Below are 25,759 nucleotides of genomic sequence, written 5' to 3'. Positions count from 1 at the left end.
GCACTTTGAAATGGTTACAGTCAAGTTTTAGATCACAATCCTCATACCATTACTGAGGAGTAATGGTTTTCAAACAATACAACTGTAAAAGAGAGCCTGGGAATTGCCTGGGAAAGGAGAGGTGGGAAAGTAGCTCTATTGAAAGGTAAGAACCTCCTGTGACTGAAAAACTTCCTTTACTCATTGACTGAACCCCAGATACCTTTCCTATTGACAAGCTAAAGGTATTTCTGAGAACGGGGTGGTCAAGTAACAAAAACTCATTTCCTCAAAACTGAAGTGAATTGCTAAAGCTGCTGCTTGAAAGAATGACCTCTCCAGAAGACAGGGTAAGATGTTCCTTCTCCAACTTTGTATAGTTAGCAGCACTGTCAGCCATTCCTGGCATCACTAGGAATAGCCTCTTTGAGCAAGAAAGGGAGAAGAGGTCCAATAATGTAGTATGATCCCGTGGAGAAGAATCACTTATTACTGCTCTCTTGGTCATTCAGCTTCATCATTTCCCAAATAATTTAGGTCTTTGTAAGGAATATATGGATAATTGCATGACTTTAACATTTTACTTTTCACATAAATGTAAAAATATAAGGTGTCAATGCCCCACGTGATTCCCCATGGGGCTCTAATATGTTTACCAGATACTTGTACTATGCCATAGACTGATGGACAGTGTCTCCAGGTTGACATTTCTTCCTGTTATTTTGCACAGGTTGGCTCAAAAAGGTTAAAAAAAAGTGACAGTTAAACATTTCAGCATTCCTTGATACAACTCAAAGCAAAGCTTAGAATTTGATTCACATCTTTTCCATTGTATGAATATGGATTCTCAGTATTAACTATGGTTTTCCATAATCCAAAGGACATTATGTCTGTTATTCTTAAAAAGAAAGAATCACATAAAACCATATGATAACATTAACCAGTTTCTCATACATAAATCCACCAGAATGACAGCAGTATGCATATCTAATCTTTGTGCATTTGTCTGGTTTTGCAATGAAGAGGTATGTCTTGATGGATTTGATTATATTTTCCAAATTTTATAATTGTTTCCTAGACATTAGAGAAGACAAGTACTCTCAGACTACTAAGAAATGAAATGAAGCTATTTCATCACAATATTTAGGAATGATAAAAAAATCAATCACCTGAAAACTGTTGGTAATTCAGTCAACAAATGCTGATATGCATTAAGCATTTTGCTATGGGCTGGCTATACAATAGTCTACACAGACCTGAACTATGATCCTTGATAAGAACAAAGCACTCAGAATAGAATCTCATGATTTTTCATGATTAACATTCTGGATTTTAAAATTGTATTCTTCCTCTTGTTGACTATATTAATTAAATAGCTTGGACATCATTCCCAAATTCTTACTTAACCGTAATTTTCCCATTCAGGGCATTCTCTGAATCTGTATTAGTAACCAAATTGTTGCATGTTAGTCATAAAATGACAGCAATTTTTACCCAGTCTTTTTTTGCTAAGATCCTTTCCAGGTTTACATTTCTAAGGTGGGCAAGGATAAGCATCGGCAAAAGTAAATTGAAGGTGATATTAAACTAGTTTATTTGTTCTAATTACTATGCTTCCATAACGAAGGTCACCTCAATGACATTTAAAGTGGAAATGAAAGGTTAAGTTTGGGGTGAGGGCACATCAGTGTCAATGAAGTGATCCAGGGCTCCTGAGGAAAGTTTTCATTAGAGTTTAACATAAATAAGTCAGTCTTAGACTTTTTCTTCCAGAGGTGAAGTGAGGTACTCACTTATGATGGTGAGTATATGAGTTTGATCTTGAGCTCTCTTGACATGATTTTTGAGACAAATTATCAGTAAAGTGGCATGGTCAGGAGAAAGGCATCAAGGAGAACAGGGAAGGCTAATTTAATTGCCTTTGTTCCTCAGTGACATAGCTTAAATTGAGCTTGCATTTCTGAGAGCACAGGGATATTTGCATGCTTGGATTTTCATAAATGGAAAATGAACTCAAAGCACTTGGCCTACAGATAATGTATCACTTTATATTTGAAGGACAAAAAATACAAGAGGGAGTCAAGGGAATCTGAAAATTCCTGTTTTTTTCTCTCATTTTCTCCTGATTTTTTGGGGAGATGGTGTCAAGGTTTAGTTTAAATGTAAAATAAAATAAAGTGAATACAGTATAAAGCCTAAAAAAAAGGGAAATCAAAATACATACCCTAAACCTATGTTCTTGAGGAAGAGCAATAAATAGCGACTATAGGCAAAGGAAATCATTTCACTTCCTGATGATTCATTTACTGATGAATTAAACAAAGACATATTAAAGATCCTTTGAAACTGGTTTGTACCCAGATAAATTCTGGCTCTAAAATGTTATATAGAAGACACTTTGTCTATATGACTGAATTTACAAAAAATCAGGGAAATATCAGGATAATGATCCTAAGCTGTTCTAGGAAAATAAGGAAAGATTGGAAATTTTCCAGTAGTATTCAAAGACTGAAAAACTTGGAACTCTTTCCACTAAAAATCTGGTTAGTACTGTGTTCCTGGACGTGGACCTAATTAGAACACTTAAAAAAAAGGCAATTTACACTCCTGACTCCAAATCATCCAGTAAATTTAGATGTTATCTGAGTTGATTTCTTTTGCACTTCTTGAAGCTTTTTCTCCTTAAAGTTTCCTATCTATGATCATTGTTTGAAATTTTATTAGTATTCAATTTCATCTAAGTAATGAAAAGTTAATAAAGCTATTATAAATATAATGAAAACTATAACTTTGCTATAGAGGTAAATAATTGTTTGTGAAACACTGAATCATAATTCAGTGGAGTTTTTGAGCAATGTAAATTTATAAAATTCAAATAAATGAAACATCAATAAGTGTTGCAGCTTGAAAAAAGAACAATAAATAGCATCCCTTTTTTTTCCTCCCTGCTCCAGTTGGAATCAACTGAGAGACACAGGGATCAGACAGATGGAGAGCAAAAGACCACCAAGAATACTGATAAAGCCTAAATTGAAGAAATTGTCTTTCAGTTTGTTAACCATGTGGGCTTGCTCAGATTATACCCTGAAATTGAACTTGCTCACACAGTTTCAGCTGGGGCTAGAAACTTACAAGACTTCTCCATGGGGTCCTGCCCTTGTAAAATTTTAAGGAAGGTGATGCAGAGAGCATGTGCTTTCCTCTAGCAGGTGTATCAGAGAGAGAGAATGGGGCTGGGTCACACTTGTTAATTCTCTTCTCTCAGTCTCATCCATGAGAACAGTGACCCTTCCTCCTGTGGTCAAAAGTGAATCTAAGGACAGAGAGAGGTCCATGTTTTACTCTATTGGAAGAACTATGTTTTTACTGGAATTAAATAACAATAACCTCTTGAGTTTTGGAATGAAGTAGATTTGGAATGAAGTAGATGAACTATCTGAATATTTTCAGTTTTGCCCACGTAGTCTCAGTTTGACTTTTAGAGTAAATAGTGATAGGATAGTAGCTGCTTTATGTCACCTTCTCACATGAACACTCCTTGAACGGTATTACAAAAGGAGACAGCAATTAATCAGTATTTTAGTCATTGTTATTGAATGCTTAACAGCTAACCATATAACTCTAAACTCCTTTGTCTGCTGTGCTAAGTATATGCCAAAGGAAGGAATGAGATATGCAACATAGATTGCACATTTAAAAGTCGTCTCTGCAAATTAAAACTACAATGAGGTACCACCTCACACCAGTCAGAATGGCCATCATTAAAAACTCTACAAATAACAAATGCTGGAGAGGGTGTAGAGAAAAGGGAACCCTCCTACAAGTTAGGTGGGAATGTAAGTTTGTATAGCCACTATGGAAAACAGTATGGAGGTTCCTCAGAAAACTAAAAATAGAATTACCATATGATCCAGCAATCCCACTCCTGGGCATATATCCAGACAAAATTCATCCAAAAACATACATGCACCCCTATGTTCAGAGCAGCACCATTCACAATAGCCAAGACATGGAAACAACTTAAATGTCCATCAACAGATGAATGGATAAAGAAGATGTGGTGCATATATACAATGGAATACTACTCAGCCATAAAAAGAACAAAATAATGTCATTTGCAGAAACATGGATGCAACTAGAGATAATCATACTAGGTGAAGTAAGTCAGAAAGAGAAAGACAAATACCATATGATATCACTTATATGTGGAATCTAAAATACAACACAAATGAACTTAACTATGAAGCAGAAACAGACTCACAGGCATAGAGAACAGATGTGCTTGCCAAGGGGGAGGGGGTTAGGGGAGGGATGGAGTGGGAGGTTAGGGCTAGCAGATATAAGCTATTATATAAGGAATGGACAAACAACAAGGTCCTACTGTATAGCACAGAGAACTATGTTCAATATCCTCTGATAAACCATATGGAAAAGAATATTTTTAAAAATACGCTTATAATCTGTCCCCATGGGCTTTTGTAGCTCTTATATGTTTGATGGATTGAGGAAAGGTGAGACAAAGGTGTCGAAGGTGATGAGGAAAGTCTATGCTGCTTCACTAAGAATAATTACAATAAAACTCCATTATTTCTCAGGCGAGATTTTGAATAGAGACAACAAGATAGTATTCTTTTAAAAACAATGCTGCGATAGGAGACTTATCTCTTAATGTATATTCTTTTGAGTGGTAGGAGGGATGAGTTTCAAGTGTGCAACACTATGAAAAGTACAAAAAACAGAAAACAAATGTGAAACATTTAAGTTTTCTTAACATTTTGGTTGTCATATTAAATTGTAAGACCATAACAGATATAGAAATCATCTTTTATGTTGTACGTAAAGCTCATTAAAGCTAAACAGATATGACATATCCATATTGCTTGGCTAGACTATCAGTGCAGAAGTAGGTGCTGTATGAGCAATATATATACAAGACAATTGTTAATCTAAGTGAAAAACTGACACCACATTGGTGAGAAGTGATGTTGCTGTACCATAGACTTTGAGACGGCAAGATATTTGAGGCAAAATCCTAGCTCTTATTGGATTGAATCAAGATATTGTTTCACTTCCCTGTAAAAAAATAATTTATTTTCATGTTCTTGATTGTGTATCAGGGTTTATAACATAGACAATGATTTAGAAAGAGTGCAATCTATGATATAGAATCATAAGAATTGTAATGAAAGCAAGGATCTCCACAGTAATAGGAAGACACATCTATTCTATTTTGCATCTATTCTATTCTGGGTGTTACTTAGCAGAACCACTCAACTCCAACACTAAGTGACTTTTTCCAGCTTAGTCTTTATCAGTAGATGAGATGACATTTGGCCTCCATCTCCTTTTCCTCTGGTTTAGACATCAATTTAAAACATCTGGGCAAGGAAGAGAAGTGTTATTTATTGAGATGCATCAGAGACTTCAGCTCTTTTTATATTACGTATCTGTCTTTCAATAAACCACTTTCAATACCTACGAGCATTCATCAATACATGTACCCAAATACATACTTACAAACACGTATCTTCTTATGGATTAACGAAATAACTTAAAATCTTGAAAGTCTGTATATTTTGAATCATTTCTTATTTGGAAAGAATTGAATATTACTTTTTTCTCCTTATCAATGAAGTGGGATCAGAATACAATGTAATCTCAGAGCCAAAATTAATGATCCAGAAGTAGAATGTGATTATGTTTTTTTTCGCCCAATTTAACCTATGTCATACTGTGACATATTAAAACTAATATTTTTGCATAAATTTTTTCATCTTATTATTTTCTGAATTTGGGCCTATTTTTATTTTAAAAAGCTTACTTATTTGGCTTCTGAAATCTGAAGATTTGGGATGATCACTGATATTCAAATTATAAATTATCTTTATATTTAAAAAAATTATTAATGTCTGCTTGTTGCAATTTCAGCTAGTAGTTAATCTAATTGTTTAAAAAGAAATACATCTATGTAGTTGTGTGTGCTTAGCTTTCAGTCTGTCTGTTCAAATATTTCTTTGGCGTCTCCCATTATAAGCTCTCAGATAGCACTGTAAGCAAAATGAAAAAATTAATCAAATACAACTTCCAGCTTGTGGGCTTCTCCTCATGCTTCATTTCTGGAAGAGAAATGTTATTCTTTCAGTTTGTTGAGACTACCCTACTCTTGGCCCTTGTTCTAGGGTCCTTTACTTAGCCTATTAACATCAGTTCAGTCTTGTTGAGTATTGATTTTTTTTTTTTGAGTATTGATTTTTGAGGCAGCTCAAAATCCAGCATTAGTGTCCAACAGCAAAAGCAGTCTGAGATAAGCCTAAAACGTCATTGGAATCTCTAGAGCAATATCCAGAGGTAATCGGCCACTACTCCTTTATATCCTTACTTGAAAAAAATGGCACAAAAATAGTAGCATTGCCACTAACCAGTGAGTAAAATGCTGAGGGAATTACCTATATTCAAGTGTCTTACATAATACAACTCCTGCAACTAAACGTTTAATAGGAAGTGATCCAAAACTGGAGACACATGTTCAAAGCCCAAGGCTATTCTAATTCTTAATATGATCCTTGGCAATTATTTAAATTATTTCAGGCTAAGTTGGTTCATTTAAACAGAGCGGAGAGGTGGGCTGTTTATAATAGCTATTGTGTATTGAGTACTATGTCTAGACTTCTCTGTATTATTTATATCCATTATATCATTTAATTCTAATGATAATTGAGTGAGAGATGTATTAGTATTATTCCATTTTACATTTGAAGAAATTGAGTCCTAGGAAGGTAAAATATTCTCGTGGGTATACACACAGTAAATGGTGGTGGAAGAACACAAATTCTGGTCTGTCTCTTCAAAGTCTGTGCTACAGGGATAAGGCTCTAGTTGGTGTTAATATTCTATGATTACCAGTTATTTGGGTGATGTGTGCTGTCCGTGGGAAGTAATAAAGGGTCTTGACATGCAGGATGACCTAGAATCTCTTGCATTACTTACATAGTTTAAGGCATGAGGAATAGTGTTTTTCTTAATAGGCTATAAGCTAGATGTATTTTCATCTGTATCTTTTCTTTTAGATTGGAAGCTTATTGTAGCCCTGTTTCTGGAATAAATATGGTACAGGACTTAGTATATTACAGTGCCTGAATATAATTTGGGGATAATTGAAACAGGCAAGGAAATTATCCCTGATTAAATTAGTAAATGGTTGTCTGGAGAACCATTATAATTTATGAGGATTTGTTGCTCAGAGTGTAAATAATACCAGTGACAGCATTTCCTCAGAGAACAGAAGGTCAAATCTGTTGCAAAGTAAGTGCCAATACTTCCTCTCAAAAACACAGTGGAAGAGACAGAAGTAATAAATGATGCTGCATTCATCTCGATGCTTATGACCCTCCTGGCTGCTTAAGAGCAGAGGGACAGCATTTAATTCTTGCAGTGTGGTTCAACTACATATTCCTGCTGCCTACAACAGCCTCACATTCTCAGAGGATAGCTGGATGAGGTAAGTGTCTACATAAGTGAACCCCATATAATTACATCTGCCATTTTTGGCATATAGAGAAATCTTTGCTAATTTCATGTAATAATCTTTTCATTTACCTTGTAATAATAATGATGATAACAATCTCCATGGTATAAATTACAGCAATACTGTGTTTATGTCACTTAGAATAATGTGAGGTACTTTGCAATTAGCATTTTGAGTGTCTGCTAATGCAGCTTGCTTGTTGAAAATTATAATTTGTGGTCCTCTATTTCAGAGCTAACCCCAAAATCCAAGGTGCAGATTCTAGCCAATTTAATTCCACCTTTAGCTCTCCTACAGCATGTAAGTTGAAAGCTAGGCAGCTTGTCACTCAAATGAGTTATTAAAAATTGATACCCTTCATCTCATCACTTTAAAATCTGGTAGTGTCAGCACATATTAAGAAAAATTTATGAAATAAGAACAGCTATTGGTCAAATGTTAATCTTATATACTGGTGTTGCCATTTTAATTAATACATGTCCTTCTTTAAAAAGGCATTTGTTACATGAAGTAAATTATTGTTCTATTCATCTAGCAATATCTGGCTCTTACTGATATCTTATTACATAGCCTTAATAATCACTTGACATTTAGTTTTTCCTAGCTAACAGTGGAATGCAATGATTCATATCTCTCGAATGGGTTATAAACTCCTAGAAGGAAGTCATTACGTTCTACATTCATTTTATTAATTGATTAATTAATCTGACACAAAGTTAGAACATAGTAGGATTAGTAAATACCAGCAGATTGATGAACCAAAGTTCATACTTAATAGGCATAGCAGTATATATTTGTTATTTGTATTTTTTGTGATAAATTTGACATAAAATAAAGTAATATGTGTAAAACACATAATACAGTGCCTGCAATAAAATAGATGACGTAATATATATGCTTTCCTTTTATTCCCGTCCTTAACTTTCTGTTCTCATAAAAGTGTGAGTATGGGGCTTCCCTGGTGGCGCAGTGGTTGAGAGTCCGCCTGCCGATGCAGGGGACACGGGCTCGTGCCCCGGGCCAGGAAGATCCCACATGCTGCGGAGCAGCTGGGCCCGTGAGCCATGGCCGCTGAGCCTGCGCGTCTGGAGCCTGTGCTCCGCAACGGGAGAGGCCTCAACAGTGAGAGGCCCGCGTACCGCCAAAAAAAAAAAAAAAGTGTGAGTATGGAAAACATGCACATACAATTTTCTCTCTTGGCAAGATGTTTGTTTTTGTGTAGGCACAACAGATACACCGGGATGGCTTCATTACAGGTAGTACTTATAATAAACTTTGCATATGCTCAATTCTGTTTGTAGTAGCCAATTTAGAAACTCATATATATGCAGGCTAAGAAAGTAAGAAAGAAGAATAATATCCACGTATTTCATTGGGAAAAAAGTGTCACAATGAATTGCTTTCTTAGGAGATAATGTAACACAGGTCCAGCTTCAGAAAAAAAAAAAAAAGCCTGCTGGCTCCTCTTTTTGCATCAATTTCTCCAAATTTTGTTTGGTTGATTGCACTGAATTGTCATGTTTTTGAAAAACAGCAACAGATTAAAAGAAAGCTCTCTGCAGGAGAAAAAATATGCTTCAGGGAAGAAGAAAAGCATAAAAAGAGAGAAGGCATTATTAATATGGCTAATTATATGAATATTCTCTTTATAATTTGTTTTGTTTAGTGCCCAGGGGCACCTTTTTGAACTCACTTTGTTGGTAACACACTTAATAGATTACTGAGTAATCAAAGCAGTTCTTATCACACAAAATTAGAATACACTTGCCACAAGGAAACAAAATAATAAACAAACAAACATACACAGAGGTCAGCAATAGTTGAGAATTAATTCCACTTCCTCGGATGCTATGTGTGCAATAATTCAAAGTAAATGATAATATATTATACTCCAAGTCCATAACCTTAGAGAATAAAATCCTAGTTGTTGCTTGACTTACACAAGCCAAACAAGCTTACAGTGTATGGGTCTGTGTTGTTTGGCAAGTAGTCAATAAAACTGTACCTTATGACTTTCTCTCCTAAAGCTTCTAATCAAAACAATTTATTTCAGGCATGTAAACCCTGTTTTTCAGACTGCAGCTATTGTTAGCAGGTGCAGCAGCAGCAGCAATAGCAGATGCAATTTTGGGATTGAGAGTCTCAGAGCTCCCCCATCTGTCTTCAGTAATGGTTGGATTTCGTACTAGATCAATACACCATGTCAACTAGAGTGCAAGGATTTTCCCCCTAACCTTTATAATAGCAATTTCCCTGCATCCAACCTTGCATAGCATAAAAGCAATATCCGAGGACATTATACAAAGGATCTGGAGCTAATAGAGCTAGGAGGACATTAGCTACCAGGACACTGTGGGAGGCCAACTATTCAGAAATTACAGCGTGTTTGATATCTTAAACCTCAGCTACAAAAAGAGAATGTCTTTTCGTGCTAGATGTTAACTTGCTTGCTTCTATGAGCACAGGACAGTGGGTAAAGACAAGAAAGAGATCTGTAAACAAAGCTACCATCTATTTTTGTGTAAGAATAATCTGGCTGCTCTGGTTGGTTCTCTGCATGTATTTCTTATCAGCAGTGGGAGAGGAGAATTGAATGTGATGTGTTTGTCTTAGTAAAAGGTATTACCAGACCTGGAGGGAGACAAAGTGTTTTGCTTTGTTTCTGCTCCAGTTCTCTACTGAGAAAGAAAACCAAGAGGATTCAATTCTTTTCCTTGCAACGGACTTGGAGCTGACATGACTCACAGCTCAGAGCCGTAATGAACCGAGCGCTGTGTATCACTGCCCCTTAGTGGTTGGCCAATAGCAAACCATTTTTTTGTTGTTGTTGTTGCAGTACGCGGGCCTCTCACTGTTGTGGCCTCTCCCGTTGCGGAGCACAGGCTCCAGACGCGCAGGCTCAGCGGCCATGGCGCACGGGCCCAGCTGCTCCGCTGCATGTGGGATCTTCCCGGACCGGGGCACGAACCCGTGTCCCCTGCATCGGCAGGCGGACTCTCAACCACTGCGCCACCAGGGAAGCCCTAGCAAACCTTTTTAACACCTACTGAACATCACAGGCTTATAGGTAAACAGAGAATGCAGGCTCTCCTCTCTGTTTCCTAGAGCAGGCAACAAAGACAATGTTCACACCCACCCCTTTTAAGATGATGTTTTGTTTCTCTTTGTCGGGTAATGCAGAGGAAAGGGTAAGTACTCTGGGGTCGGAGATCTGAGACTATATCTCCCTGCTGTAAGATCTTGGGGAAGTTGCTTAACCTCTCTCAGCTTCTTTATTTTCTCCTTCCAAAATGGAATAAGCAACTGCCTACCCAAATTGATGCCATAAGATTAATTGAGATAATGCAGGAAAACAACTAGCAAAACATCTGACATGGCTTGGCCTCCATGATGATGATAATTATTGTAGTAAAAATGTATGAAGCACATGATCATCCCACAATTTTGTAAGACCAAGAAAATGTGGACATGTCAGATAAACATCACAGTCGTCTCTATGAAATTACTTGTATAGCCTGCCTTGATGGGTAACTCTAGGATCAATATATCACCATGATTCCTGCTTTCAGTCCAAATTACACATTGTAGAGGAACAAAACTTGCCACCCAAAAATGTGGCTCTTAGGCATGAGGGTTGTTTTGGGCTGGTTATTTCTGAGAAATAGTAGACTCAGGAAGTTTCTTCTTTTTACTTCCTCCTTTTTTTTTTTTTTGGTTTCCCAGTGCATATAAAATTTATATTTACACTCCACTGTAATCTATTAAGTATGCAACAACATTATGTCTAAACAAATGTATATACTTTAATTAAAATATTTTTTATTGCTAAAAATTTCCAACCATCAACTGAGCCTTCAGCAAGTCATAATCTTTTTTCTAGCAGAAGATCCTGCATCAGGGTTGATAGCTGCTGACTGTTCAGGGTGTGGCTGCTGAAGGTTGGGAAGGCTACGGCAATTTCTTAAAATAAGACAACAGTGAAGTTTGCCACGTTGATGGACTCTTCCTTTCATGAATGATTTCCCAGTAGCATGCATTTTACCCATAGTAGAACTTTTTTCAAAATTGGAGTCAATCCTTTCAAATCCTGCTGTTGCTTTGTCGACTATGTTTAAGCCATATTCTAAATCCTTTGTTGTCATTTCAACAATCTTATACAGCATCTTCACCAGGAGTAGATTTGATCTCAAGGAATCACTTTCTTGTCTCATTCATAAGAAGCAATTCCTCATCCATGAAAGTCTTATCATGAGATGGTAGTCATTCAGTCACGTCTTCAGGCTCCACTTCTAACTCTAGATCTCTTGCTATTTCTACCACACCTGCAGTTATTTCCTCCATTGAAATCTTGAATCCCTCAAAGTCATTCATAAGGGTTGGAGTCCATTTCTTCTAAACTCCTGTTAATGTTGATATTTTGACCTCTTCCCTGGAAAGTCACGAATGTTGAATATTCTTTTTTTTTTTTTTTTTTTTTTTTTTGGTGGTACGCAAAAAGGGAAGCCCTTGAATATTCTTAATGGCATTTAGAATGGTGACTCCTTTCCATAGGTTTGCAATTTACTTTGTCCAAATCCACTGGAGGAATCACAATCTATGGTAGCTATAGCCTTATTTTTTTTTTAACATCTTTATTGGAGTATAATTGCTTTACAATATTGTGTTAGTTTCTGCTGTATAATGAAGTGAATCGGAGAGACCTTCAAGATGGTGGAGGAGTAAGACGTGGAGATCACCTTCTTCCCCACAAATACATCAGAAATACAACTCCTACACAACACACGCTGAACATTGGCAGAAGACCTCAGACATCCCAAAAGGCAAGAAACTCCTCACATACCTGGGTAGGGAAAAAGAAAAAAGGAAAAACAGAGACGAAAGAATAGGGATGGGTCCTGCACCTCTGGGAAGGAGCTGTGAAGGAGGAAAAGTTTCCACACACTAGGAAGCCCCTTCACTGGCGGAGACGAGAGGTGGCAGGGCGGAAGTTTCAGAGCCACCGAGGAGAGCACAGCAATAGGGGTGCAGAGGGCAAAGCATAGAGAGATTCCCGCACAGAGGATTGGTGCCAACCAGCACTCACCAGCCCGAGAGGCTTGTCTGCTCACCTGCCTGGGCGGCTGGGGCCTGGGAGCTGAGCCTCCGGCTTCAGAGGTCAGATGCCAGGGAGAGGACTGGGGTTGGCTGTGTGAACACAGCCTGAAGGGGGCTACTGCGCCACAGCTAGCCGAGAGGGAGTCTGGGAAAAAGTCTGGACCTGCCGAAGAGGCAAGAGCCCATTGTTTTGGGGTGCATGAGGAGAGGGATTCAGAGCACCGCCACTCACTCCCTTCTGGCTTGCAGAGTTTCTGCTGAAAGATCAGCTGTACCTTATGGGGATTCCTTTTTATATTATTTGTTGTTTTTCCCTTGCTGCTTTTAATATTTTTTTCTTTGTATTTAATTTTTGAAAGTTGGATTAATATGTGTCTTGGCATGTTTCTCCTTGGATTTATCCTGTGTGGGGCTCTCTGTGCTTCCTGGACTTGATTAACTATTTCCTTTCCCATGTTAGGGAAGTTTTCAACTATAATCTCTTCATATGTTTTCTCAGTCCCTTTCTTCTTCTCTTCTTCTTCTGGGACCCCTATAATTCAAATGTTGGTGCATTTAATGTTTTCCCAGAGGTCTCTCAGATTGTCCTCAATTCTTTTCATTCTTTTTTCTTTATTCTGCTCTGCAGTATTTACTTCCACTATTTTATCTTCCAGGTCACTTATCCGTTCTTCTGCCTCAGTTATTTTGCTATTGATTCCTTCTAGAGAATTTTTAATTTCACTTATTGTGTTGTTCATCATTGTTTGTTTGCTCTTTAGTTCTGCTAGGTCCTTGTTAAACATTTCTTGTATCTTCATTATATTTTCAAGATTTTGGATCATCTTTACTATCATTACTCTGAATTCTTTTTCAGGTAGACTGCTTATTTCCTCTTCAGTTGTTTGGTCTGGTGGGGTTTTACCTTGCTCCTTCTTCCGCTGCATATTTCTCTGTCTTCTCATTTTGCTTATCTTACTGGGTTTGGGGTATCATTTTCTCAGGCTGTAAGTTCATAGTTCATGTTATTTTTGGTATCTGGCCCCAGTGGGTGAGGTTAGTTCAGTGGCTTGTGTAGGCATCCTGGTGGAGGGGTCTGATTCCTGTGTTCTGGGGGGTATTGCTGGATCTTGTCTTTCTGGTGAGCAGGGGCATGTCCTGTGGTGTGTTTTGGCGTGTCTGTGAACTTAGTATGATTTTAGGCAGCCTCTGCTAATGGGTGGTGTTTGTTCCTGTGTTGTTTGGCATGGGGCATCCAGCACTGGAGTTTGCTGGCCATTGGGTGGAGCTGGGTCTTAGCATTGAGACGGAGGTCTTTGGGAGAGCTCTCGTCAATTGATATTACATGGGGCTGGGAGGTCTCCGGTGGTCCAATGTCCTGTTCTTGGCTCTCCCACCTCAGAGGCTCAGGCCTGACACCAGGCTGGAGCACCAAGACCCTTTCAGTCACACAGCTCAGAAGAAAAGGGAGGAAAAAAGAAATTAAAAATAATTTTAAAAATAATATTAAATTAAAAAAATTTTAATTAAAAAATTATAATCATAAAAAAGAAGAGGGCAAACCAATAAACAAATCCACCAATGATAACAAGCACTAAACACTAAACTAATATAAACATAAAATCAGAAACAAATCAGTCGCAGACAGCAAATCCCAAGTCTGCAGTGATTTCCAAAGTCCACTGCCACAATTTTGGGATGATTCGTTGTCTATTCAGGTATTCCACAGATGCAGGGTACATCAAGTTGATTATGGGGATTTAATCTGCTGCTCCTGAGGCTGCTAGGAGAAATTTCCCGTTCTCTTCTTTGTTCACACAGCTCCTGGGGTTCAGCTTTATTTTTGGCCCCACCTCTGCCTGTAGGTTGCCCTCAGGCATCTGTTCCCCCCCACCCACCCAAAAAGGAGGGGATTAAAGCAGCAGCTGATTGCTGTTGCTCAGCTGTTGCTCACTCAGGCTGGGGGGAGGGGGAGGTACCGTAGTTATAACTGGAATGTAGGGGTGAGCCTGTGGCAGCAGAGGCCAGCATGATGTTGCAAGAGCCTGGGGTGTGCCATGTGTTCTCCAGGGAAAGTTGTCCCTGGATCACGGGACCCTGGCAGTGGCAGGCTGCACAGGCTTCCATGGTGGGGAGGTGTGGACAGTGACCTGTGCTTGCACACAGCATTCTTCATGGCTGCAGCAGCAGCATTAGTGTTTCATGCCCGTCTTTTGGGTCCAAGCTGATAGCCGTGGCTCACACCCATCTCTGAAGCTCTTTTAGGTGGTTCTCTGCCTTCTGTGAGCAGGCAGGGAAAGAATCCCCTCTCCTCACACACCCCAAAACAATGGTCTCTTGCCTCTTAGGCAGGTCCAGACTTTATCCTGGACTCCCTCCAGGCTAGCTGTGGCGCACTAGCCCACTTCAGGTTGTGTTGACACAGCCAACCCCAGTCCTCTCCCTGGGATCCGACCTCCGAAGCCCGAGCCTCAGCTCCCAGCCCCCACCTGCCCCGGCGGGTGAGCAGCCAAGCCTCTCGGGCTGGTGAGTGCCAGTCGGCACCGATCCTCTGTGTGGGAATCTCTCCGCTTTGCCCTCCGCACCCCTGTGGCTGCGCTCTCCTCCATGGATCTGAAGCTTCCCCTCTCCACCACCTGCAGTCTCTGCCCGCGAAGGGGCTTCCTAGTATGTGGAAACCTTTCCTCCTTCACAGCTCCCTCCCACTGGTGCAGGTCCCGTCCCTATTCTTTTGTCTCTGTTGTTTCTTTTTTCTTTTGCCCTACCCAGGTATGTGGGTATTTTCTTGCCTTTTGAGAAGTCTGAGGTCTTCTGCCAGCGTTCTGTAGGTGTTCTGTAGGAGTTGTTCCACATGTAGATGTATTTTTGATGTATTTGTGGGGAGGAAGGTGATCTCCACATCTTACTCCTCTGCCATCTTGAAGGTCCCCAGCTCTTACCTCCTCCTTAGTTTTAAAAATAATTCAGATAGGGAGCCTGTGCCAGGAAGTGAGCTATTACAAAAGATAACTTCTTTGTACATCAGTAAGACTCCTCTGTATGGCAAGGAAAACATTTGCATACCAAACATTTACTCTTCCCACCTCCCTGTTGATTGTCTTCCTCCCCTTTGAAGTCCTAGACCCACATCTTCTCCTTAGCTCAGGATAGCATATAAGCCTCAATTGCTTGTCTGTGGGTCTCATATTCTTATGTGGCCTGTGTATATACATTATCAAATTTGTTTTTCTCCCACTAATCTGTCTTATGTTAATTTGGTTGTTAGACCAGCCAAAGAACCAAGAAGGGTAGAGAAAATATTTTTTCTCCCTTACAACATCAATTTAGTTGTTGTGGTTTGTGGGTTAGATTATGGTTTTTCTGAAATAGGATTTTAATTAAATGCTTCACTTATCTGTTGGTAGCCTACCATTCTGTATAGTCATTGTGCGTAGAAAAAAATAAGTAATATCAATGGTTTCAAGAAGCAGCTCCTAACTTAGCAGAAGAGACAGATAGGTAAATTTACCTAGATAGAAATTCGACTCTGCTAAATTAAAGATGTGTAGTAAGTGCTATCATATTATAGAGGAGACAGTTGTTGGCAACCTCAAAGTAGTTTTCATAGGGAAGGTGATATTTTTAGCAGTACTTGAAATAATAATTTTAGAGTTGGATAAACAAGAGGAAAATATTCCAAGTAGGAAGAATAGCAAAGGTAAGTACTTTAAAAAAATGAAGTATTTAAAGAAAAATTTAGTGTGGCAAAAGCATAAGCCATGTGTTAGGAATGATTACCAATAAAGGTGAACAGGTGAAGAGCCACAAACACCATGCTGAAGTTTTACATTCAATGTACTATAAGCAATAAGTAGTCACAAGGGAACATACTTTGGTTTGGTTTAAGGTGGAAATATTTAAAATGTGTTTTTCCAATAGCAACTAAATTTATATGCATTTTCAAGGTCATACATCATTATATATTGGGCTGGCAAAAATTTGGTTTGGTTTTAAGTAAAAATAAAAGACGCTTTTCATTTTCACAAAGAACTTTATTGAATAATGTACTCACTAACAGAACGAACTTTTTGGCCAACACAATACAATGTCAACTTACCTCCTCTATAAATTCTGCCATTTTTATTGCTAACCCTATCATTCCTTTTCAACAACCCAAACGTCCACTGGTCTATAATTTGATTCTCCCATTGTTAATATTAGCTGTATGTGAATATTGTTCTCCATTCTTAAATTGTATTCTGCCCAGACAATAACTGGTCTCTGAAGATACCTTCAACATCCCTCTGGGATCATTCTGTATGTGAAGTAAAACCTTTCGCTACGTTATGAAGATGTAAAAATTATAAAGTATCACAGAAAGAAGAATGTTATTCCCCCAAAATCCATAGGATAATATGTCAGCTTGTCAGCTATACCTACAAATATACCCAAGTATCTGTCTATTTCTATTAGTATCATTAATAAAACCCAGAACCAAGACACCATCATTTTTCACCTAGACTACTGCACTGGCTATAATCATTTTAAAACATAAGCCAACCACTTGAACTCCCTTGTTTAAAACTTTCTTTACTTCTTAATTTCATTGAAAATACAATGGAAACTTTTATTTATGTCTCACAAGGTTTTTATAACATCCCCAAACTCACCTCATACCCATGCTTCTATGCAGTCACACTTCTTCAGCAACACAGGTTTTTCTTGATCTTCTAACAGCTAAACTCTTTTCTCCACAGGGTGTCTATTTTCTTTTACCTTTCCTGGAACACAGATCTTCTGTATATTTGAATGTTCTACCCCTTCACTTCATCAAAGTTTTTATTCAAAGATTTCTATTAGGAAGACTGGTCCTGACCATAAACTGAAAAGTAGCTCCTTTTTTCACTCATCATTCTCTAGTCTCTATCATTTCTTGCCATTTTATTACCTTCTTGGCATTTATTGCAAGCATAAATTATTGTAATTTTTACTTATTTATTTGTAATCATCTGTCATATCAGTGAGAATAGTCTCTTTTATTTACCTTTGCTTCTCCAGTGCTGTAAAGAGTGCAGGCATGTGTGTTTATGTTTGTTGAATGAATGAATGAATGACTTACTAAAGCCAAAGTCACATGAGAATAAAAGTGAAACAGAAAGCAACTGAGATGCTAAATCCAAAAGCAGAAGGAAAAAAAAAAAAAGAGAAATGACTAAAGAGGAAAGCATAAGCAACACATGTATTGATAGGAAAGAAAAAAACAAAAGAGACATAGCTAGTGTCCAAATGGCTATGTTTACAGTCAAAGGCCATTTAAATTCATTACATCAGCGATAAGTGGGAGCATTTGGAATTAATCGTCCTCTCTGTGCCTGCACAGGCTCTGGAGGACCTGCTGAAGGAAGTGTGAGAGATCTTCATAAGCAGACTATGCATGGACTCACGGGGGCCTAGAGGAAGAGGCAATGTGTGCTTATGTAGCACAGCAGCGGCAGCTGGGAAGTCAATGCCACATCACAGGATCCCCCCACAGATCTTATAGCAGAGCTCTGGTGAATACAGGAGCAGGAATTATCTACAAGAAACACTGCCTTTAGGAGATGTGGTCCTAATTGTAACAAGCTGGGTTTTATATCTGCTTCCTGACAGAGAAAAGAGAGATGGGAGGCAATGAGGTGAAGACCGAAGTCTTGGAAATAAAAAAGATACTATGTTTGTTGTTACTTTGAGAAGTCTGTCAGGTGGGTAATTCCAAAGCCAGTAAAATCAAAACGAAGAAACAAGGTCAGAATTAGACCAGTAGGTACTTGAGGTGTGTTCAGACTATTGGGTTAAGTATTCCTCTAAACCACCTATTTAAGGCAGATGTTGATGCTAGCTAGAGCTGTTTCTCTAGGTGTGAAACAAGTTCCTTCAAATGAGAAGGGAAAACTACAAAATCTAGGATCTGGTGGTTCATGTAAAAAGGTAGCAAATACTTGCCTTCTAGTTGTATTTTTTGTTTGTTTGTTTGTTTCCTGAGGCAACTGATAATATTGTCTGCAAATGACTAACATTATATATACATATATATATTCACATATATATATATTTAAAATTAACAGTGCTAGTCATCACACAAACTTTCCTACAGACATTCTATTTGGCTGAGCTACCTGGCTGCCAGCTGGGGAAATGGATCTGTGTGGCCCAGAATGCTAATATAAATGCTGATCTCCTGAATCTGTGAGAACCACATGGAATGAATAGTAACACAGGGTATTGTAGGTTTTACGCAGGAAAAAAAAATGCCTGTGATTAGAGATAAATTCATGGGGAATAAAAGAATGTGGAGGCAGAATTACAGACTTAGTACAGGAAAATAGATTAAGGTTTAGAAAAAGTAAGATAAAAAGAGATTTGGCAAGACGCTGAAATGCTTTTAAATCCATGCAAATAACCAACCAGTGGAAATGAGTAAGTTGAAAGAATAAAACAATGTGTTTTAGAGCAAGACAAAAAGATCAGCTACAGGGACAAAACATTAAAAAAGCTTTACAAGTTATCTAAGAGTACAAAATTACTTGAAAATGTTCTCAAGTATGTATACACAAAACAATAACCAAGCAAAGAACATGAATTGAGCAAACAAGGAAAAATCAGAGTAACCTGGGTTAGCAATATTATGCAAATAAAATGGAGGGATTCTGCTTTAAAAAAAAGAATTCATTATAAATCTTGAATGGAGCATTTGGGAAAGGTTTTTTACTTTATGCCATTTAAAGTTTGCACAAAACAGGTACTGATCAAATTCTCATGCATCACACTATAGAGAAACAGGGTGACAATCTTCAATTCTGAGAGGCTGGGTGCTGAGACCTCTAGTGCTGAAACATCATAGACTCTATATCTTGTCCCCCAAGGGGCTAAATATGAGTTATTAATCTGGAGTTTCTATGGATGTGTTTTGTATATGGGGAGGTCTTGTGAATAATTTAAAACCATGAACAGTAGGGAAGCAGGGCCAATTGCTGTCATTTTTTTTTTTCTCCAAAATGTCCTCAACTTTTGTTTCAAAAGCACTGAATGGTTACCAAATGATGATATAAAAGCTTAACGTAATGATGATATAAAAGCTTAATGTAATGTTTGTAGATCATAATACATACATAGCATAACATATAAATCACATATATATGTGTTTATGAAATGTATATATAGTTATTATATTTATCTATATATTATTATCAATAAGCATTAGTTTATGTTTTTATATAATCATTTGATCATCATTCATATATATAATAACCTGTGGAATTGAGAATCAATTGTAAATCCCCAGTGAACAGTGGATTGTTTTGGGAACTATATACCTGATGCAATAAGGAGTCATCAATAAAGGTACTCAATGGATAGATAACTATCTCCAAAAGCACACTGAAATACCAGTGTTTTCTTTCCTCTCTCAAACATGATGATGTTGTATCTAATACAACCAGTTTATTTTACTCAAATTATAATTTGTCTTTATTAAAGGCAACATAGTTTCATCATTCACTTAGTCACTATTTCAACAGTTTGAGATTAAATTATTAAGTGTTATATATATATAAAATATATATATATATATTATGTGTATATATATATATATATATATATATATATATATTTTATGCTTCTATTTTGCCAGATTTTCTTTTTCTTGGAATGGCCAGGGATAATTTTTATCTAGAAAAAGCTTGCCTCTCTAAAGGCATGAAATCTCATACAGAAAAATGAAGGTCTTGATTCAGCTGTCTGTAAAACCATATAGCTTATTAAACTGAACTGCTATTGTGTTGCAACGGCATGATAATTAATCATGGGACAAGGCTAAAAGCCTAGAACAGAGAAGCTTTCTGTTCTTAATGCAGTCAAAATGGGTGAAGTGGGCATGGTATTCATTAAAAACTTGAAGAAGTGGTATCCACTAATTTTTTTTTTAAATCAAATACTGGACTTTGAATGTGGGTAATAAATGATGACTCATATGATAAAATGAGTCCCAAAGAAGTTGAGAAAGTATTAAAGAATATTGTACAAAATGAAGCAAAGCAGATGAGAAAAGTCCATGTCTCTGCATATAAGACAACTGTTTGCTAATAACTGTATTAGTATTTTGGATACCAAGTGGCAATGTTTAAAGCAATTTACATGTTTACCTGATAGTTTCGTACTTCTTTTCTGGCATTTTACACAATTTATCTACATTTGTGGATAGTGTTTGCACATTTTAAAGATACACGTAACACTTTATAATGTTTCTCACTTAAACTAATGAAACTAAGAAATTGGGCCCTATTAGGATTTTAGGGTAGAAAGTCTGACTCTTAGTAAAGGATTACTAACTTTAAGTGGGTGATGACTGATTTTGGTCCTTCTAAGGCTCTGAATTGTCAAGTAGCTTCATGGATGCTTTTCCTTGGAATCTGGCATCATTTTTAGGCAGATTTCAGCCTCTTCAAGGTTGCTCTTGTTTCTCCATGATTAGGGCAGCATTACATCTTAGGAGACACAGCTGTGAATCCCTCCCACTCTACAGCTGCAAGTAATGAGATAGTAAAGGGAGATTGGACAGGATTGAAAGGAAGATCTCTGAACATGAAAGTTAGTTTAATACTTAGCCTCCTCTAATATTGACCTAGAGCCCAGGACAATAGCTTATTTTACCCATGAGACTTCATAAATTTTGATAAGACATTTACTAACAGAGGACTTGTATCATTTGGAAAGCAAGAGTAGGTATACTTGACTACACTTAGGTAAAATCTAAGAAAATATACACATAAACTCTTCATGAGAGGTGAGCAGTTTAACCTCAAATTATTTTTAAAAACATAATTGAATGGTTAAATTAGTTAATGGCAAAATTAAAATGTTTACTTTTAACAAAAATGCATACATTAGATTTGAAAAGAAGACTTTATTTTAAAGGTCAGACCAATACAGACATCTATTTCCTGCACTTGGCATTCTCTATTGTGAGTGCATTTCCATAGATGTCTGTACTTTTCAAAGTATATATTTTTATCATGCACAGTGGCTTGCAGAGGGAGGAAAGAATATTCTATTTCTTGATTATGCAAATAATGACATTTTCTTCTTATATTCTTTTCAATAATGGGTCAAAATCAAGCAAATAAAGAATAAATGTTTAAAATCTGAAAAAAATCACTTGTCTGTATTGACACCATTGAGTAATATGGATAGTAATGACTCACATTTCAGTACCCCCCTCATGGGCTATTCTTCGAGTTTGACTTTCTTTCTCTCCTTTCCTTCTTCCTTTCCCTTCCCTTCTCATCCCTTTCTTTCTCTTCCCTTCCCTTCTGTTCTGTTCCATTCCCTTCTTCTGCCTTCCTGCTTTCCGGCCTTCTTTCCTTTTCTCATGCTCATTCTTACATTTGCTGTCTCCTCTCTCACTCTCAAATGTAATTCTGTGCTTTGGAAACAGAGATTCCTATCCTCATCATTGAAAGTAAATTTCTAACTCTTCTGCAGCATCATGGCTTTCAAAACAAGGCTCTTTTTTTTAAAATGTAAATGTTCAAATAAAATTAGCTTCAGTATTTGAATTGCCATTACTGTTGGTAAATGAACTTTTATAAATGTTTTATCACGAAGAGCATTTGCATCCAAATAAGGAAAGACTAAGCTTCAATATCCATTCTATTTGGTTGGCAATCTCTCAAACAGTTTCCTATTGGAAAATTGTTAAGGGCACTTGATGAATGATTTCACTTAGTTACACTAGATGGGTTAGCACACCTTGTAGTATTCAGAGTTTTGTTGGCAAGGAATATTAAGTTCATCTTTTCTACATTTATAATTTCCCTTCTGTTTTCTTCAAGTTCTTACTTAGATCAGTGGTTCTCAAAATTATTCAGTTGGTTTAGCAGCTGCAAGTCACAGTGCTCTTTGTGAAACACCACTGAAATACTGAGATACCCAGGATAAGTCACCTTTAAATTACAAACACACAATTTTGTGGCATATAAAATATCATTTTACATACATATGGGATTGATAAGAAACAACAAGAGTTGATGTTCTAAGACAAATATATTTGGAAGAAAAACATAAAATTAAAAAAAAAATGATCTCCATTAGGTATTTTTCTACAAATTGGGAAAAGACTCATTATTCAATTATAGCAGCAGAACACCTTGATCCTGGTAATGGAACATGTTCTGCACAATAATTATTTAAAAACCATCTTCCTACAGACTTTGAAAAAAGACCAGGCAAGTAAAGAACATGTACATGACTATAATCAACATGAAAACTGGCTGGATATTTAAACGTACAAAATTCATGCTATACTGCATGATGTATGATCCGAACAGATTGTTTTAAGCAAATGTAAGTTAATTCCATTAAAACTTTTCCTTGGTATTAATATTGTCTGCATATTTAGATATCCCTTGGACAATAACTTATAGATAAATTAAACTTATAGATAAATAAAATATAAACTTATAAAATAAAATATAAACTTATAGATAAATTGATAAGCAGTAGTCCTATAGTTTTATCTTTCTGTAAAAAGATAAAATAAAATGAAACGACAATCTAACAAATATGCACAAACTTATTAAATAACTGAAATACATTTTTTAAAGAAATGTCTTTGTCATATAGCACAAAGAATGCAGAGGAGATTAATTCATACAGGCTGCTATTTTGTGAACTGATTACTGGTACAAGATATTCTCAGATCATCACAGTCATAGAAGAAGGTTCTGGCAAAAATCCACCATCTATTCCTTCTATAAAAGGTTGGTAAATTTAGGAGAATTTAAAGCTGAGTTTTTTCTTTATCGGTAGTCTGCATCAGGCTTAATTTCTCAAGATGGTGATCAAATAATTAAGAAATGCAGTTCTTATTCACATAGGTTGTAGAGAGATTAGGTACACAAAAAACTGAGAAAAAGATTAGGAAATACATATACATATATATGTATGTATGTATATATATATATTTTACTACTAAGAACTGGTTGATTGATAAGTATCAACTATAAAATGGAATATTAAAAAAATAGAATTACAGTTATTTGGCCTGAAAAATATAACTGAAAATAATTTAATTTTGCAAATGATGAAGCCAAAGCTTAGAGAGGATATGTGACACTTCCAAAATATCAGTGTGGGAAGGAATCTGTTTACACAGTGTATAAACAGACATTTCCTCAAAGAACATAGACAAATGGCCAATAAGCATATGAAAATATACTCAGTATAACTAGTCATTAGGGAAATGAAAACCAGAACTACAATGAGATATCATATCATGCCCATTAAGATGGCTTCTATCAAAACAAAAACAAACACAGAAACCAACAGAAAAACCCAGAAGGTATCAAGTTCTAGTGAGGATGTGGAAAAATCAAAACCCTTATACACTGTTGGTGGGAATGTAAAATGGTACAGCTGCTGTGGAAAACAATACAGTTGTTCCTCAAAAAATTACAAATCGAATTACCATATGATCCAACAATTCCACTTCTGGGTATATGCCCAAAGGAGTTGAAAGCTGGGTCTCAAAGAGACATTTGTACACTCATGTTTAGCAGCATTCACTGTTCACAGTAACTAAAATGTGGAAGCAACCCAAGGGTCCGTCAACAAATGAACAGATAAGTAAAATGTGGTACATACATGCAATGGAATATTAAAATACATGCAATGGAATATTAAAAGGAAGGGGATTTTGACTTATGCTACAACGTGGATGAACTTTGATGACATATGCTAAGTAAAATAAGCCAGTCACAAGAAGACAAATACTGCATAATTCCCCTTATGGGAGGTATGTAGAGTCATCAAAATCACAGAGACAATAATAGAATGGTGCTTGTTAGGGGCTAGGAGGAGGGGGGAATGAAGAGTTATTGTTTAATGGGTATAGAGTTTCAGTTTTACAAGATGAAAATAGTTAATGGCATGGACATTGGTGATGGTTGCACAACATCATGAGTATATTTAATACTATTGAGTTAAACACTTAAATGGTTAAGGTGGTAAATTTATGTTATTTGTATTTTACCACAAAAATAAAAATTTGGGGAAAAAAAGATCCTATGGTGCATACCAAGAAGAAAGAAATCACATAAAACATGGTCTCTGCTCACAAAAAGCTTATAGCTTATCAGTGGAAAAAGTGCAAGTACAGAAATAACTAGAATACACCAATCTAAGATGTGGGACTTCAGTCTGGTGACTTTTTATTCTATCACATCGTCTCCTAATCATTAGAAATGTGTGGTGATTGAGAACTCTGACAAGGGGCTGGTACCTCTGGCTACAATGGACATTAGCAGATGTATCTGCCTTTGACACATCTTTGTTCACAGTTGTTCAGAATGGGTGTGGAGTCACAGAGCAAGATAACTTTCCCAGAAGAAAACACAGACTGTTTCAAAATCTTCTTACAATTAAGTCTGAATTTTGTTTAATAAGCAAACACCTCCCTAGCAACTTGTCCTAAAGGTCCTCTTTAGTAAAACCTGGTATTTTAAAGAATTAGAGTTGTAATGTGGGAATAAATACACACTCATATTATTACATTTTATTTATTCTTCATGAATATTGACTAATATCATTTGAGATATTTCTACACACTGTTTCTCAAACTATAGGGATGATATATAGAGATTAGAGAATTTTAAATGCAGATTAACTCAAAATCTTTTAATAATAAGCAAGTATATTTCTACATTAAAATTGACATAAGATCCCATTTGAATTTTGACCTCATGAAAGAGTTGCTATACAACTAAATATAGATTACATAAAATCACTTGCAGAGTAAAAGGGAGGGCTAAGAGAGTATCTTTTCAATATATCCATATTTGGAAGTATAGACTATTCCATTGAAGGAGGCACAAGAATAGCTTAAACCTTGAAAGTTCAGGGTGGAATTTCATTTTATTCTCTGCTTTCATTTAAGTCCCACTCTCACATTTATCAAGGGTGAGAAATACAGGCCACTCTCACAGGAGGTCTTGCTATCTGGAGATCTTATGGCAGAGCTTCAATACAATACTAGCCAGTGTTCCGAGATGCAAAAAATAAATCAAAACTAAATTTGGATTGTATAAGCAGAAAGGGGATTTACTGATAGAACACTGAAGGGTGTGACTTCAGAATGGCAGTGTGAAGAGTTCTACAAAACTGTCACCC

The sequence above is a fragment of the Tursiops truncatus genome, chromosome 5 (genome assembly GCF_011762595.2).
Source record: "Tursiops truncatus isolate mTurTru1 chromosome 5, mTurTru1.mat.Y, whole genome shotgun sequence".
Lineage (NCBI taxonomy): Eukaryota > Metazoa > Chordata > Mammalia > Artiodactyla > Delphinidae > Tursiops > Tursiops truncatus.
Note: the sequence above shows the minus strand (reverse complement) of the source record.